Source organism: Podarcis bocagei, assembly GCF_964188305.1.
Source record: "Podarcis bocagei genome assembly, chromosome: 1".
In the NCBI taxonomy this organism is placed as follows: domain Eukaryota; kingdom Metazoa; phylum Chordata; class Lepidosauria; order Squamata; family Lacertidae; genus Podarcis; species Podarcis bocagei.
Window position 1 is genome coordinate 82,526,510 of NC_138125.1, and position 6,039 is coordinate 82,532,548.

At 45.7% G+C, this 6,039-nt stretch overlaps 1 long non-coding RNA gene across 1 annotated transcript; it reads right to left on the reverse strand.

Moving 5' to 3' along the window:
* Positions 1-362: 362 nt before the first annotated feature.
* Positions 363-1,296, reverse strand: LOC308584705. Its single transcript, XR_014006982.1, has 2 exons — positions 922-1,296; positions 363-886 (listed from the first exon to the last, which is right to left on the reverse strand). It is a non-coding gene; the product is annotated as an uncharacterized lncRNA (long non-coding RNA).
* Between the last annotated feature and the right edge of the window lie 4,743 nt (positions 1,297-6,039).

Genomic DNA, 6,039 nt, shown 5'->3' on the forward strand with positions numbered 1-6,039 from the left:
TACGGCCTAAGCTAGTAATGCTTTAGTCCTATTGAGATCAATGGGGCTTAAGTTAGTGATACTTGGTCCAACAAAATATTATCAAATCCACAACTGGCTCAAAATCAATCTGTTCAATTTTTTTTTAAGCAGCTCCAAAGGTTTTTCTTCTTCTGAATATGGCAGGATCACACCATGTAATGAAGGAATCACACTCAGCCTTGGTGCAATTTGAATAACATGGGAAGCCCTTCTTAGGTTAGTTAGATAGAGCCAATTATGGTAAGTGCTTCCTAACATTCCTGGTTGTGTTTGGAGAAATCACAATGTGTTTGGATGTCTACACTAGATATTTTAAGACACAATAATTAAGACACAAACCATTTATGTATTCAACAGCTATGATTTTATTGAGCTTAACAGCAGACACTTAAAAAATAGGTAAATTGATTTCCTAACAACAAAATTTGAATTAGGGACCGATACACATTGAAGCTTTGTGTGTAAAGAAAGCCTTCTTTGACTACCACTAGACCACACTGTAGGTTTATGGGTTTTATTAGAATAGCTCATTTTCTTTTTTTAAAAAAGCCTGCAAAGTACAAGATTGAATGGGATGGGGGGAAAGCTGCTGAAAATAGAGCTTTTGCTTTCGAGGTTAAACATTTGGCGACTTAACCATTAAAACCCATGATTGTGTGGATATTTCATTACTAATATCTAGTGCCCAAACTCTGCTCTATTAATCCAATATTTAATGTGATACGTTTGCAGCCTAGCCATTTTCAACTGCTTTTGTATCACCGATAGCCGCATGAGATCCAAGTAGCCACACAATCAATGTAAATGCTAAGGCAATTGTTTCATCAAGCCTTTTGCCTTTCCAGATGGCACAGTGCAGCTTCTCCTCCCCTGCTGCGCTGTTCTGAGGGTTCTTCCAACCCCCCGAGAGCCAATTTCGCAGTGTGCCCTGGGAAGCTAGCCCCATTGTGGAAGCCCTTAGGGCTTCCATTGACAGGACTCACTTGCTGAATCTAGATTTTACGTTTTATTATATGCTCAGATGTTATGACTGAAAGGAAGAAATAACCACCTCACTGCATGGAACAAAGTTTATCCTCGGCGTGTTTAGCTTTCCATGTGCATTAATGTGTTTGACATGGGTGAGCATGAAAACATGGAATAGTAGTTTCATTTGAGGTGGGTAAGTCCTGGGAGGACTGTACCACATACATTACATGATCTTTAGAGCTAGCTTTCAGACACATGGGCTTATTGGTCAGTGTTGATGGTGATTGTATTCCAGCAATATCAGGAGGTCTTTCATTACCATAGGCGCCGACTCAATGGGGCTTGAGGGGGCCCGAGCCCCCTCAAAAATTCGTTTGGGGGGGCTCAGCCCCCCCAATAATCTCGGGCGGCGGTGGGCGCGTCCGCGGCTTTTATAGGGCGCCCGGCGCGCACCAGCTCGATAACGGGCACCGGCGCGGCGGGGGGCGCCGGGCCGGGGAGGAGGGCGGCCGGCCTGTCTCCTTGGCAACCCCATTGAGCAGCGCCGGCTCCCCCGGGAGGGCCATCCCCCCGCGCCGCCGATCGCCAACACCGCCGACGCTGTGGCTGCCCGAGCCCGAGCCCGAGCCTGAGCCCGACCCGGAGCCCGAGCCCGACCCGGAGCCTGAGCCCGACCCTGAGCCCGAGCCCGACCCGGAGCCTGAGCCCGAGCCCAAGCCCGTCAGCAGGTGAGTCAGTCAGTCAGTCAGGAAGGTAGGAGAAATGGGGAGGGAGACGAGGGAGGAAAATTGCGCGCAGGGTGAAGAAAGGAGAAGGGCGAACGAGACGAGCTTCCAACCCAAAAAAGGGCTGGAAGACTGGGAGGATGCAGGATCGGGAAAGAAAGCGACGCCTTCCCCGCCCGCGACGTCGGCCGCTTGTCATTGGCAGCGCAGCGGGCGCCCAGAGGGGCTGGGCACCGGCGCAGGGCCGCTCCGCAGCCGCGGAGGACAGCTGCGCGGCTAGCAAGGTGCGCCGCGTAGAGCGCGGCCCTTGTGTGGCCCGGTGGCCAGGCAAGCTCGGGCGGGGACCCCCATGCAAATCTAAGACGGGAGAAGAGGGCAGAGCAAAGGGGGTCCCTTCCCCAACCTCCGGCTCTGAGACTTCCCTGAGCCCCAGAAAAGCGAAAGGATTTTCTCTTCTTTTTTTTATAAATATTTTATTAAGTTTTCAAATACAAAGTTAGAAACATACACTGAAGAAAAAAGCAAAAGAACAAGAAAAAGAAAAAAAGAAAAAGAAGAAAAGAAAACCAACCATTCAACACATTTTTTATATAACTAACTGGACTTCCTCGCATCTCCCTTACCCTGCATTCTTTATAATAAAGATATCAGCAAATTATTACCTTGTTTCGTACCTTATTTTGTACTTTTCAAATACTATACCTCTAAATTTAACATACTTTTCATCAGTTACTTATATCTTAAATTAAACATAGTATACCTTAGATTTTGACCTTTTCTTACTTAAAATATAATTTCCTGTTTCCCAAATCTAATTGCTGAAGCTATAGTTTCCGAATCGTGTAAATTTTTAACATTCATACAACTTATATTGTTTTTGTAAATAGTCCTTAAATTTTTTCCAGTCCTCTTCCGTTGTTTCTTCTCCCAAATCTCGGATTCTGCCAGTCATTTCAGCCAGTTCCATGTAGTCCATCAATTGTGTCTGCCACTCTTCCAGTGTGGGCAAATCCTGTGTCTTCCAATATTTTGCGATAAGTATTCTTGTTGCTGTAGTTGCATACATAAAGAAAGTTCTATCCTTCTTTAACACTTTCTGGCCAACAATGCCCAAGAGGAAGGCCTCTGGTTTCTTGGGAAAGGTATACTTAAATACCTTTTTTAATTCATTATAGATCATTTCCCAGAAGGCCTTCACTTTTGGACAAGTCCACCAGAGGTGAAAGAATGTCCCTTCAGCCTCCTTACATTTCCAACATTTATTATCAGACAGGTGATATATTTTTGCAAGCTTGACTGGGGTCATGTACCACCTATAAATCATTTTCATAATATTTTCCTTCAAGGCATTACATGCCGTGAATTTCATTCCGGTGGTCCATAACCTTTCCCAGTCCTCAAACATGATGTTATACCCAATATCCTGAGCCCATTTTATCATGGCTGATTTGACTGTCTCATCCTGAGTGATTTTCTCTTCAACCTGCCCTCCATCCTCTTGCAGAAAACTCTTTGCCTGCCCTGCCCGTATCTCGTTTTTGCTTTTTAATTCCACACACGCACCCTTCGGACTTCGTGGCAATCGGGCGCGCGGGTGCGTTTCCTAAGAGAGTGAGGACCCCTGCCTCCTCCCCACCTGCTCCCTCGCCAGCCAGCCAGCCGCGCGCCCTAGCCGGAGAGCCCCGGCCGTCCCCGTCGCGCAATCGGCTGGATCTCCCTTCAGCAGGCCGTGCTCACAACTCGGCCCAGGGACCCCCAGCAGCGGATCTCCGGCTCAGCTGAAGAATCCGGCAACAAGCCCCTCCTCCCCAATCGCTCCGCCGAAATACGCTCCAAAACCCCCCAGATAGGCCGCCGGCCGCCAAGTCTCGTGGCGCCCTGAGCGAGGGTCTCTCCCCAACACCGCCACCTCGAACTGCGTTCTCCCGGCTACCCGAGCGAACCAGCGGCAGGACCCCGGTATGGGCCCCCCCAATATTTTTTATAAGTCGGCGCCCCTGTTCATTACGTATAGTGCTGTACGGCTGACTCTGCTTATCACCAATTTGTGAAGTAGGGGAGTGAATCTGCAGCCCACTTCTGCATAAGATGATCTCCAAATATAGACCAGAGAGGCTGCAACTGACTTTCTTTTTTTGAGAATGTATTTGCTCTTTGCCACTGGTGCATCCTTCCACCACTGATTACACCCTAAAGAGTGAAGAAGACTGGCTTTGTCTTACTTAATTTTACTATCTCCCCCTCTCACACATTGCATCTAATACTTCCCTGCTCTCACATGCCTTTACTTTTCCTACTTAGCCCAACTTTCCTCCCCTCCTTCTTTCCTCCCCTTTCCCAAGGGTTCTAGAATGGAATGCTTGCTTCCATTTCACCTTTGAACCCTCCAACTGCTACAGAAGCAACAATTCCCAGAACATGCGCTGCTTTCCGCTAAGTAGACATCACTTGAGACATGCCATAGCCTAACAAAATGGCTGAAATGCGGCAAGAACATATCCCATTCTTCACTAATTTAATCATTATTCCTCATGAGCAAAAGCCATCAAAATATTCAACACACCATTACATTATTACTTGACTGGAGAAGGAGAAAGAGAAAAGATGGATTTTTTCCCCTAGCATGTGTTGTTTCCATGAAAGCACACTTAATTTTGCCTTGCTAATGGCCAAATCATGTGAAAGCTTTGATTTTCTACATTGCTTAAAACAAGCCGAGGGCTATATTTGTCCAATAGCATTGGTGAATCTCAGTGAATATCCTGGGTTAGAAATACAATCTCAATGTGGAAATTGTATATGCTTTTGTCTAGCTCAGATATCACCCAGGAATGGATTTTAGTCCATGCTAACATCATGCATTATACAGATGGCTAAGCAGCTCTGAGTCTGGTCAGCGCCTGGGTGGGTGACTGCCTGGGAACTGCATAGCACCACCTTGGCCTGTGATCAGAATAAATAAATATTGTCCCAATTTTATTTTTCCTTACAAACAACTTTCCTTGAGTGGGGGATTTTGATGTTAGATTAGGCAGGGACTGATATGTCATTGGAAAAAGAGAGCATTTAAGCCCTTGTCCCAAGTAAACGTAGTTTTTACGCATGTTTTGCAAGTATGGACGAATATACTTTGTGCTAATGTTTTGTAAGACCCCTCTAAGACAAGAAGGAACACAGCTTTCAGAAAATAATTGACTCAGGACTAGTTTGATAAGAGAACCCGACAAAAAAATGTGAACACAGGACTGCTAGTATTTACAATTGTCACAACTTCCCTATTGACACACATGCACATTAGTTAAGAATCAGTGCTTTAATGTCTGGGGAGCAGTGGAACATTGTCTTTCAGCAAAAGCAATGAAACACAATACACAAAGTATCTCCCAAATGCTAATGTTTATTTCAATCCACTCAATTCTGTGCTTTTCTCATGAACAAGCTCAGTCAATAGAGCATGAAACTTGGGTGAAAGATTCCTGCATTGCAGGGGGTTGGACTAGAATTCTATGATTCTAAGGTCTGAATAAAGACAGCCATTGGGGCTTGTTTTAGTCAAGAGAGAAAAAATGTCTATTTTAGGCTCCTTACTGTACCTATATTCTTCAGCACTTGCTACATTTTCACTAAAGGAATTGCTCTGTATCAGTTGCATACTGACCCCTACTTGTGTGGATTGTCCCAGCAACATGGTTCTTTATTCTAAATAACACCTACGTATCACTATCAGAGGATGCAACTGCCATTTCCCACAGTCATTGGCAGTACTGGTTCTCCTGCTTAGATGTTTAATAATCCACTAACTGCACAATCCTATACATGCCTACTCAGAAGTCCCACTGAATTCAGGCTTTGTCCCAGATAAGTGTGTGTATAGGATTGCAGCCTGCATTTCCCCCTAAGCCAGGTGTGGGGAACCTTTTGCCCTCCAGATGTTGTCCCATCATCTCTACCCAGTGGCTGTGCTTGCTGAGGCTAATTGTAGCTGAGTAACATCTGGAGGGCAAAATGTTGCCCGCACTTGCCCTCAGCTGAAGAGAAGAAGGCTATTGAGTTGAAATGGTTGAATCCCCAGATTTCTGTGGCTAAGCAAAGAGAAATCATCTGAGCAGGATGGAATACAAGATTAGAAGGTGCTGGGGTGGAGCGAAACAAGGTAGAAAGCTGCTAAAGGTATGATAGAATTTGTTCTGGAACCAAAGGTTGGGCAAACAGAACCACAAGAAAATCAGAAGACTTCAGACCAAATGAGCTTTCATCTTGGAAGACTGCATAGGAGATGCTACAGTACATTTTTGGGTGGTTATTCCTGCTGGAGCAGAGAAAT